Source organism: Aethalodelphis obliquidens, unplaced genomic scaffold, assembly GCF_003676395.1.
Source record: "Aethalodelphis obliquidens isolate GAN/ISIS:26980383/991018 unplaced genomic scaffold, ASM367639v1 scaffold32, whole genome shotgun sequence".
NCBI classification, from domain to species: domain Eukaryota; kingdom Metazoa; phylum Chordata; class Mammalia; order Artiodactyla; family Delphinidae; genus Aethalodelphis; species Aethalodelphis obliquidens.
Window position 1 is genome coordinate 21,230,112 of NW_020837976.1, and position 12,397 is coordinate 21,242,508.

A 12,397-nucleotide genomic window follows, 5' to 3' on the forward strand; every position below is an offset into this window, starting at 1 on the left:
TTCACCCTGGTCTATTGGAAGTGAGCACTGAGAGAAATTCCTTGGGACCCTGCCTAAGTTGTTGGAGGAACCATTTGGACATATGGAAGTAAGCATATTAGAGACTGGTTGATGCTAGAATCTTGACTGTTTCCTTTACATTGGTCCCTTCTCTGGAGATCTGATTCTATTTGATACTTCAGCAAAACCATCCTGGCAGAGGAGGATGGTAGAGAGAAAAAAAGTCACCTCTTTGAGGAAGACCTGCTTTTTTACCTTTGTGGTTCATGGCTTCAATTAGAAGAGTTTTAAGCATAGTTTTAAAAACTATAATTACAAAAGTAAAATTAGCATTAATACTATAAAACACACATCTCCTTATATAAAGTCTAGACAGTGTGAGATTCCAAGAAATAATACCCTCACAAAACATCACATTATGTTACCTATACATTAGCCCTCATTGGACAGCTGACCTTTGTGTTTCTTGTATCTCTAGGTGGAGCCTAAATGACAGGGAGATCTTCTGAGGGTAAGGATGAGAGCTCAGGTGTGGCTTCTGGTACTGAGGTGCATGTGGTAGCAGTTAAATGTCAAGAAAGGTCCCCTGACTATTTGTTGTTGGATTAGAATTTCTCAAACCAACACCATCTTTCTAGATATGCTTCTTAAAAATCAGCAAAAAAAGCACTCAAACTCAAGGAAACTTAAGAAAAACTACAAAATGACAAGAAACAAAGAAAATATAAGAGGTGTGTGAGGTGAGGAGATAGAAATTAAAAAGTAATTAAAACTAAAATAAATAGTAGTAGGAGTAGCAAAAGCAATGTATATATAATGTGGTATAACTTAGAGAGTTAAAATACCAGAAAATAAATCTATGGCAAAATTGAAATAAAAAAATAAATAAAATTAAAAAGTAATAGTAATAGTAGTGTAGTATAAAAAATAAAGAAGGTTGAAGAAAGCCATATTTAAATGAAAAAACATCAAATATTGAGAAGATGAGAGATGGATGAGGAAAAGGTGGGGGGATTAATAAAAATTACTAGAAGCAACTAAGGAATGAGAATTTTTAAGAGTTCTCAGATCTGTCCAACTTTTGTTCTAGAGAGATACTGCACCACAACACCCTACCATGTGATTTCCATGGGCAGAACTTAGGGGTTATAACTTGCCAGCAGTTTTCACTCCCTTAAGGGGCAGGCTGATAAAGCCACTATCTGAAAAGGTGAAAACATGAGTTAATATCACAGAGCTATTTGTACAGTTTCTGAGTTTCAAAAGCAACAGGCAATTTAGGCTAAGAAAACATCCTACTTGCTGCCTAGTTGTAGACTGGTGCTGTCTGATCAGTTGTTTCCTATTCACAATAGTTATTTGGAGTGGAGTTTATACTACTCTCCACTATAAGATGGTCAAATAGTAATGTTTTCACATGATTCACATAAATGGACAGGGTGAGAACTTCAGTAGAGACTTCAGCCAGATGCTGAGGAATTTTCCAAGAAGGAAGAGCCTTCATAAATGCCCCAGGGGAAACTATACACTGTCTGTTCACGGAATTTGCTGGAATAGTGGTGGAAGATTAAACTCTGTATCCTAAAAGTGTATAGACCCAAGCTCTACTGGAACTAAATAAAGACAGAATTTTCCTAATAATCTGGAGCTGAAAATAGGGCTTCCAAATGAGACTAGAAATCAGGGATTCTCCCCATCATTCTGTCCATCTTGCCTGAGTGTCCTGTAAATGTAAAACAATGGATGTTATAAGAATTTGAGGCAAGGTAGTGTTTAAATGGGTTTATTATAGATGCTTTTTGATGGTAACCTGCTGTTTTCTTTTTCTTTTCTAGGACCATTAAATGAATTGATGTTGATTGAGGTATCCACTTAAAATCAGAATCACTGGGTCACCAATTTTACTTTCTTTTGGAAAGTAATTGGTAGAAATGGATTATTCCTCCCACAGTATTTTCTAATTTACTCTTCTAAATAAGGGCACAGAACAAAGATGTAGGAACTGGAAGTACTTTTCCTTATTGCATAATGAAATTCAAGTGTGCTGACCTCCTGACCATGATGTATACGTCTAATGATTTTAAAATTACTTTTGCCTGCTGAGTTGTGCATCATAGCTTGGGACTAACTAATTATCATTTTAAACTGAACAGATTATATAAACGAGTGTGTTTGTCAGTTTATTCCTTTCTTTGTGTATACTATGAGAGGCAGGAATGGTTTCTCAAATAAAACAAATTAAACATCTGTGCTTAGGATCATCTCAGTGTTAAAACACTTGTTTTCTCATAAAGCTGGTTTTATATCTAAACAAGCAAATACTTCAGAGGAAGATTGTTTTGAAGGACAGTAGGAAGTTCTCATTCTCCACAAAACTAGCTCTTGTTTTTGTTTTTGCTTTTTTCCCAGATTTGTCCTTTTGTCCTCATTGATTTTTTTTTAATTTAAATCTACTGGTAGTTGGGATATTTTTGTTTTGATAGGAAAAATGGTTTATTGGATCCTTTCCTCTAAGTGACAAGAAGGGGTTATGCTCCGTGTGAGAGTAGAATAGAGGCAGGGTTAGTTTGAGGCCCTAAAGGAATAGCCCCCAAAGAGCAGAAAATGTGAAGAGTCAAGGGACATGAGAGGACTGGAGGCAGAAAGAAGAAAATTGTTTGCAGCTGTGAATGTTAACAAGTCTTATATTTGACCCAATTCCTGTAGGTATGGAACATAGATATATAAACACAAGCTAAACTTGGAAAGTGATGCCCAAGGAGGGTTGACTATTATTTCTTTCCTGCTCCCTAGCATAGAGTTTGAATCTTAGTTTGGAAAATCATTTGAGTGATTAACCCTTTCCCTGCTCTTTGCTGCCTCTCCTCTTCCCTGCAACAGCTATGATTCTTCATTGATTTCTCTGTTTCTAGATTATTAACTTGAATGACCAGGCTTGAAACACCACCTGATTTTCTTCTGATCTTACAAACAATCAGGTAAGAACAAGCCACAGTGTGTCATGTCTTCTATTTTTATACTCAACTTTCTTTTCCTAGGTCAAATGCAGACTCAGAGGAGAAAGCTTCGGGGCATGCTATTATCAGAAGAGCAGTTGTACAGGAAATGCTGGAAATGGGTTGGAAATGAGGAATCAGAGAAAAGGATGGTGAGGAGGCAGCTTTTAGTCTAGTGTGTGCTACTAGTTTGACTCAATCTTTTAGCGTTTGGCACAGATAAGAAATAATTCAACCATCATGTTTAATCTTGAGTCTGAGGCAGCAACAAATGACCTGGTGTTAAAATAAATATGTGATCAAGCTATTTCCAAATAATGGTAAATATCAAGTGGAAACCATCAATGAAATAAACTTATCCACCCTACCCAAAAAGTGAAAGAAAAAACAGATATTCTCCTTCTAAATTTATTTAATGTAATTTTCAAGCAGCTCTTACTGTCAGAATATACTTTACGTGTACTCCCAAGAAATAGTATTGTAAAATGACCCTGAATGCAAGTCTCATTTTTTAAATGAGAGGATAAACTCTGTCAGCAATAAAGTTATTTTAATTTGTATAGCATTTTACAGTACACATACATTCACATATTCTAGGTCAACTAAAATAAGTAAAATAACTTGTACCTGTGATCATGCATCTTGAAAGTCATGGATCACTCAAACTTATTCTGCTGAGTCAAAATCTGAAGTTATCTCAATTACAAATTAAGCTACAGTCACTTATTCAATGTATTTTTATTGATTGATTCAATTCAACCAGTCAATATAATTCAGTAAGTATTTATTGAGTACCAACTCTGCCCAGCATTTTCATAAGCATTAATAGAAAATTTTAAAAGGAAATAGATATGATACTGTACTGGTCACAAGAAGATTGTACATAAAGATTGTGTAGGAAGACAATAGTAAAAAGGTGTAAATTTGAGAAAAGTGGAAAGGGAGAAGAAGTGAGTTGCTCTGACTGCCTGGTGCCAGGTAATTTAAAATGTGCTATCTATTTTAACCTTTCTAACAATCATTCAAAGCACATACTGCTTATCTTTTACATGGTGGAAGTGCAAACAAAGAGAAGTTACACAACTTGCCCACCCAGCCCCCAGTGGGTATGGATTCAACTCCATCAGCCTCATCTTCTCCCCACCAAACTTTTCTCTTTCCGAGGAATTATAAATAAATGAAGGGCAAAACTCATTTACTACATAAGTTAATGAGGAGGAGAGAATAGGATTGATTATTTTGTCTAAGGTCCCTGACTGGTTTGTCCATGATATAGTTGAAAGTTTTCTAGATTGAGAATCAAATAGTCTGCAGTCTAGAATTTATCTGTTTTTGTAGACTTGGGCAATACATGTAAACTATGAATTACGTGAACCTTAGTTTTTCTCAGCTATAAATGGATGGGTTAGACCTAAAATCTGTCCTATTTCTGAAATAACACTTTGACTGAACTTGACCCATTATATTACTCAATAATTATATGACTGGATAAATTATATTACTGGATATTTGCAACTCCACTATTTATATATGCAATGGTGTATAATGAAAAGTTTAGAATTTTGCTATCACTTGCTTGCTTTCTCTCTCTGTCTCTCTCTCTCACACACACACAGAGACTTCTACAATGGTTTTGAATAGCTTTCAAAAATTTTTTCCAATGAAGATTTATATATATTTATGTATATGTAAATAAATTTCTATTAAGTAATAAGGATTTCGAATTATAGAAATAAAAAAATTAATTGAAAGAAATTTTAAATATACAGTTATACAATGGATAAATCTCACTCCAATAGGTATGTTCCATATTTTCTCTACTTAAATATGTACCTACAAATTAAGCTAAAAGCAATTGACGCCATGGTGAATTCATTGCATCTTTTAGAATGCTTTTGACATGCTTGACATAAATTAGTCTCATAACAGACATGATTGATAAATTAAGCACAAAACAAAATTCATTTAAATTTGCTGAAAGAACTGGTCAAGAAGGAGTCTTCAAACTGTCCTCGTTCTATTGTTCCACATAAGGAGAAAAATAATTCTACATGAGGTCCATATGAAATTATAATCCATGAAGTTACCAATTTATATATCTCATGAGAAATATCTCACTATTTCTAACTAGAGTAAAATATCAAGTCAAAATTATTCTGAAAATCTGTTCTGGTTTGACCACACTCCATGCACTTGTAAAGACATTTCTCCAAATATTACATTAGTTCATTCTCCTTTCCCTTTTATTCATTTATTTTAAATTTACATTTGTATAATTTTTAATTGAGGCATAATTGACATGTAACATTATGTTTCAGGTATACAACATAATGATTCAATACCTTATATATTGCAAAATGATCACCATAAGAAATCTAGTTAACTATCACCTTACATAATTACAAATGTTTTTTTTTCTTGTGACCAAAACTTTTAAGATTTACCCTTTTGCAACTTTCAAATATACAATACAGTATTATTAACTGTAATCACCATTCTATACATTACAAACCTATGATGACATTCCCTTTTAAAAACTTCCACTTTTACTTGTTTTTTAAAGGTTTCTGCCCAATATTCAGTAGATAGGCCAAAAGGACATGTACAAATGTGCAGAGAAACACAAAGTTGGAATAGTACCTTATAATGATAACTTTCAAAAGCAAGGTTTTCAATGTGAAGGAATGAATGCCTGTAAATTTTGGAGCCAACATTAGAATTCATGGGGAACATGTACTTTCAAAATGACTGGAGATTAATAAAGAAGTGTAAATTAATGGGTACCATATTGTCCTGGCCAGAATATTTGTTGTTTGATCAAATGGAATTATTTAACTAATTAATAAATTTGTATTCAACCAAATATGAAATTGTTTCATTACTAACAATAACGCAGTAAAAGTATCCAAATTATTTCACTTCTTAGGGCTTCATTTTTCTATTTTGTAAAATGATGGTGGAGAACGAGATGATTATTAATTTCCCTTTCTAGGTGTAATATCCTATTTCTTACATAAGGAGTTACTTATTTCTTATATAAATACTATTTTCACTTCAGAGTTGTGGACAGAAAATAAATTGGGATAGTAATAATCCATATGGTATACAAATTTTAACCAGACCAAAAATAAATTAGTAAACGTTCATCTCATACTTGATCTTCCATTATTTCTCCCAAAAAAGTCTTCGTACTTCCTTGTCTTTCAGGTCACAAATAGTTTAATATCTCCCTGGAAACAATGAATCACAAAACTGCTAATTTAGATTTAGACTTATCAGTGTCTGAGCTAAGCTCAAGGAAACTACACAGAGTAGGGTGGTGGGGATAGGGGTTCAGCTATACCTTGTCTGTTCTGTCTTGTGGGTCTTTGCCTGGGGAATCATCACAGAGACTAGAAGTCAGCATGAGAGCCCTGGGCACTGGAGATCAGAAAGTAAGACAACAGAAGAAAAAAAGGTGATAAGGAAGCAAAGTAGGCAAACTTCACTTTCTTTAGAGTTTTACCACAAATTGGTAGTAATGGGAGACTTCTTCTGGGAACAGTAAGTCATATTTTCCCATGTTGGGTTAATAAAAACAAGGAAAAGGAAAATTAAACCCATAGAAATATAAACAGTAAAAGAGAGGAATATGATACCAGGCTTTTTTTTGCTCCTGTTGAGGAATAGCAATGTACTGGTAATGTTTACTTTACTTTGAAAGTACCAAATTATTGTGAGATGGTATATCATTCTATATCCCATGCATCCTTCAAAATGAAATGAGTTATGATTTGAGTATCTCACAGCTTTTAAAATATGTTGTGATTCCCCCAAGGTGAAGAATGTCAAGAATGTTGTTCCTGATGGTAAGGGCTCTGTGACTATGTGCATTACAGGCAGTGACTAAGAGAAGAAATGGACAGACCCACTAAATTCACTAATGCATGGTTTTGCAAACTATCTGTAGGGAGGGATTATTTTTGTTTGTTTCTTTCTTTTATTTTTTCAGCAGTCAAAGTTGGATACAGAGTCCTACTATGCCTGTCTCCTATTTAGCTCAAGCCACAGGCAACTTATTATGTGTATTCAATCATATTCAAAATGATCTAAACCGTCTTCAGGGGAACAATTCAACTAATTATGCCCTTGAATATCATGACAGTGTTAAATTGCTATAAAATTTTTGAAACACCTTCAAGTTCTGTACTTATCTCAGCATATACTGATACTGTTCATGGACAGGTTCAGGGGGCTACTTTGAACAGAAATGCTATTCAGAGTAATTAGGTGATTTGTTAAAAATTTGCCAAACCCTTCTTCAATAAGAACTTGTCAAACTCTTCTCTAACAACAAATTATCTCTAGATTTGGACACAACAACATGAAAGGAACATGAATTTAAAAAATACTGGAATTTGGGGCAAATCATTGTTTTTCTTCTTCTTCTCCTTCTTCTTTTTCTTCTACTGGCAGCGTTATTATGAAGTGTTAAAAACAGCTCTTTCTGGGTCGAAAACCTAATTTCTTCATCTTGCGGTGTTTTCCCTATAAACCATGTTACATTTTTAAATGTCTAGTATCTTCTATGAAGTCTCAGAATTTGAAAACCTGTGGCCTCACTTAGAAACCCTAAAACCCATGGGTTCTGATCAAGCACTAGATGGTTTGCTTCAGCTACTATTTACAACCAAAAGAGATAATCATCAGAAAAGCCTGCATATGTTATTGAAACTGACATGCATAAATTTCCCTCACTTGAGAAGAGGAGCTTGTCAGTTAGTGCATACCTCACCTTTAGAACAACTTCCAGCAACAACTCACTCAAGCCAGATGGGTTCCGGCAATATGTATCACAACACTCAGCTCAGAATAACAAGGAAGATGTTAACATAACAGAAACCAGATCAGCTAGTAAACACGTCAAAAATCTTCCTTCATCCCAAACTAATTCAATGGACACTGGAAAATGAGAACAGCAAAATTCCAATAAACAAAGTTTTAAAAATCAAGAAAGGGCCAAGCTACATATCTAACTTCAGCTGACCTCCATCAGAAGGCCATTGCTTCAGGATCAACACCCCTAGTGCATAATTACAGGCACCCATCAATCAATGGAAAAGGATAAAAGAAGCAGAACCAATAAACATTACAAAGGAAGGAGAGAGCGAAGAAAGAAAAAATACAGTGAGAATACTGGACTTTGCCGAAATGAGAGGTATGGGAATTACTTGAAAGCCACATGCTTTCTCATTATTCTAAACTGTTTCCTCAACCTGAAAAAGCTTGTCTTGGCCTCAGTTGACTTTACGAGCAGATGGCTAATAGCATAGTGAAGACTTGATTGACCTAAAAAGTTCTCTCAAGAAAATTTCATAGTCTGGAATTACATCATAAGACACTGACTTTGTCACATTAAAGTATTGTGTTCTCATTGGTCCTATAAAATGCAAGTGCTCTTGGGAGACTAATATTTCATGTCATTGTCATTGGAATATTAGTAACATAGCATCAACCATTTAGCTAGTATTGATACTTTATGTTAGTGTTGCCAGATAAAATTCAGAACACAATGCAATATTTTTGGTTGAGAGACTGAATATACAAATGGACAATAGACCATATATGAAAATAGAACTCTGACCCACAACCTTTGGCAACCTGTCAAGAAAACGAATCCCTTATCTACAATAACCAGTCCAGGAAGTCAGCCTCTTATAAGTCAGAGTTATGCAAAATCAGACTGCTATCTCTAGGGACAATCCAGAAATCTAAGCAATAATGTTTTTTAACAATCAGCTTACAATGGCCAGGACTTGATTAATAGCTGACTAAGCTTCCCTAATTTGCCCCTGCTTATAATTTAGAATCAGCCACAGGAAGCAAAATATGTACCCCTAATGAATCACATAGGATGCCCATTTCTAGTTAATACACCTGCAGCTTTCTCTTGCCAACAGCCTCTATCAGGGCATACCTGAAAACTTTCCTTTCTTCTACTGTAAAGCTTTCTAATTTCTCTGCCTACCTTTAAGCTACTGCCAAAATGCAAGTAACAATGGCTGACTCCCTTGTTATGAATAGTCTTTGTTTATTATCATGTGTTGGTCTTTATTTATTTCCACAGGACATACTTATACTAAAATATTATTGTTTATCTGAAATTCAAACTTAATTGGGCACCCTGTATTTTTATTTGCTAATTCTGGCAACCCTACTTACTATATAACAAGAACTGCTGTGAGAGTTTTGATATATATTGCATTTAAATTTCACAATATTCCAAAGTGGATATTGTCATTCCCAAGTGGGACAACTGTGGTTTAGAGATATTTAACAATATGCTTGGGTGCTAGAATGAGGGATTAAAAACTACATCTGTCAGATAACAAAGCTGATGTCCTTTACCATTAGACTAGCTTTCAAAGTTAAGACTGGCATTTCCACAATGAAATTTGCAAAAATTTCCTGTGTAAGGAGGCCTGAATGCTGCTCTATGAGCCAGAGAGGAGGGAGAGATTTGCATATAAGGATCCTAAGTAGAGGGATGTGATAGATTTAGGAAGAGAAAGAAAATGAGAGTAAGTGAGTGATATCAATGGCAATGTTTCAATGAATACTCTGATGAAACCCCATTAAAAATTTCATATAATAAGCGTAATAATTGTGACAGACAAAACAAAGATGCTTACACATATTTTCCTTTCTCTTCCATCCCTTACACACTTTAAACTTGTAAAAAAGAATAGCCTTCAGTTGGAATTACAGCAGCTTCTCATCCGAAAATCTAAACTAAATAAATCATTAGGTTCATTTAGGAAAATGTACAGTTTTAAAATTACAGAATGATAAAATCTTGTTTTCTAACTTTCCTTCTATAAAGAGCTATATGATGAATTTAGGTGAAATGTGGTTTCTAGAAAAAAAACTGTTTCTTACCCTGATGATTTGCCTCTTTCATCTAACAATAAAACTATAATACCCATAATTTTTCCCTTTATATCCTGGCCACTCAAAATTAGAGTCAAATTTAAGGCTAATCTGAATTCTAATCTAAACACTGGGTTTCAGATTGCATACCCTAAACTTCCTTTAAGACCTTACCTTCTCTACATAATTCTAAATCTACCATTCAATAATAACATCACACCAGTGGAATAAGTATATTAATTTAGATTGTGTCATATTTATTGCCCATTCCATTTGTGAATTTTAATAGTCTCTTTTAATATTATACAATACGTACATGTTTCCATGATTGTACAAGAAAGCAATTTCCTTATTTTTATTAATTCAGCCTAAGATTTCTCAAGCTCTTAATCAGCTGATTTATACCATTAGGCCACATTGAGTCTCTGTTCTCACTCAACCTTCCAGAGCTTTTCATTAAACTTGTTACCCAGGTCTTGCACATCCTGCATCCTGTATTCATATAAATAATTATTATAAGCATAAAGTTAAGACCACATTTATTCCTACTAAATTTCATTTCTGTGGTGTTTCCCCATCGTTCCAGGCTACTTCCAGCCAATCAAGGAGTTAATAAAAACTTTTATTTGCTAAGGGCAAATATGCAAGTAATTTGTCTAACTTACATTTTCCTTCAGAGGAGGTATTCCTTCAGGATCTTTCCAGATTCACCTTCTGTTATGGTGCATGTCTGATTGTCATTTATTAATTTTATTTTCATTCTTTGTTCGATTAATACATATCACCCACAACTTAACTTAGTTTCCACCTGTTCAAAAGGGTACAGGGATATTATCAAACTGTCTAGGAAATAAAATTGCCTTGGTTCTCATTATCAATGTCTGTCATCCTCTAACAAAAGTGTGTAAATTACCTAATCAGAAAGAGGTTGAAATAGAATATGTAAATATAAATTATTTTGGTAGTGTATATATGTCCATGCCACTCTCTCACTTTGTCCCAGCTTATACTTCCCACTCCCCATGTCCTCAAGTCCATTCTCTACGTCTGCGTCTTTATTCCTGTCCTGGCCCTAGGTTCTTCAGAGCCTTTTATTTTTTTAATTGCATATATATGTGTAAAACAGATAGCTAGTGGGAAGCAGCTGCATAGCACAGGGAGATCAGCTCGGTGCTTTGTGACCACCTAGAGGGGTGGGATAGGGAGGGTGGGAGGGAGATGCAAGAGGGAGGAGATATGAGGATATATGTATATGTATAGCTGATTCATTTTGTTATAAAGCAGAAACTAACACACCACTGTAAAGCAATTATACTCTAATAAAGATGTTAAATATATTACTTATATAAAATATTTGACTTTACCTTACTTTTTAAATATAACTCTGTATTAGAAAATTAACTTGTTTATTAAAGGAGGTAGGGTGACTAGAAGTCTTATAAATATGTTCCTCAGATGTTTCTCAAATACACAGACAGAGCTGGGACATTAAACGGAAACTCATTTACTTCGTCTGCCTACCTCAAGATGAGATAAATTTTTAATCCCTCATTTTAAGAAGCTTCATAAAGAAAGTTCTAAGTCCTGATAGCTTCCATTACGGCAAAACTAAATTTCCACCAAATCACTTAGCAGCTTAATCAACAAATAAGTCAATGCACATGTAGTTAGTGTATGATGAATGCCCAGTATTGGCTTTAAGACTATGATGGATGTGAGGAAATATAAACATGTGACACTATTTTTTATGAAATAAACCAATAACAGATGTATGTCAAATAAAGGACAATTGAAACAAACATTTTTAATACTGCATAGGATCCATATTCCTTCTAACCTAAAATAAAGTTTCTAAAATACATATACAAGAACAGTATGATTTCTCTCAAATGTTAAACTTTCATTTAATATTTTAGGGGTAGGAAATGTTAATATTTATGACATCCCTTCATTACAGTGAATATCTGTGAAGTTGTTTTTTGAATACTCACCACACTTTCTCCCTCTGTAGGTTAATAACATCAAATTCCCCATATAATAATTATCTTATTATCCACTTATGTGTTTTGAATGAGGCTGACTCAACCTCCTAATCCAGATGTGAGTGCTTGCCTCAGACCTAAACCAATTAGTGAATTATATCCCCTCTCAAAACAATCATGATGGACATAGGACCCCATTATTCAGGTCAATAAGGATCAGGTACAAGAATTTTGTTCAAATTATTATGGAAGAGAAGATCTCTTTCCTGCTTGTGTAACCCCTGAGAGGTACTGCTGGCAATTGTGAGAAATGACTATTTGAAAATGAAGTCATCCAAAAGAAGATGTGTTCAAGAAATAATGAAGGCCAGGTCCTGATGACTTCAGTTGAATTGCAATCTATTAGAGCTGAAAAAAGAATTGTAGATGATCTCTTCTAATATCATTCTAAGGAACAGTAAACCAAGACCCAAAGGAATTTAGTGACTCAGATTTCCATCAATGTAAAGC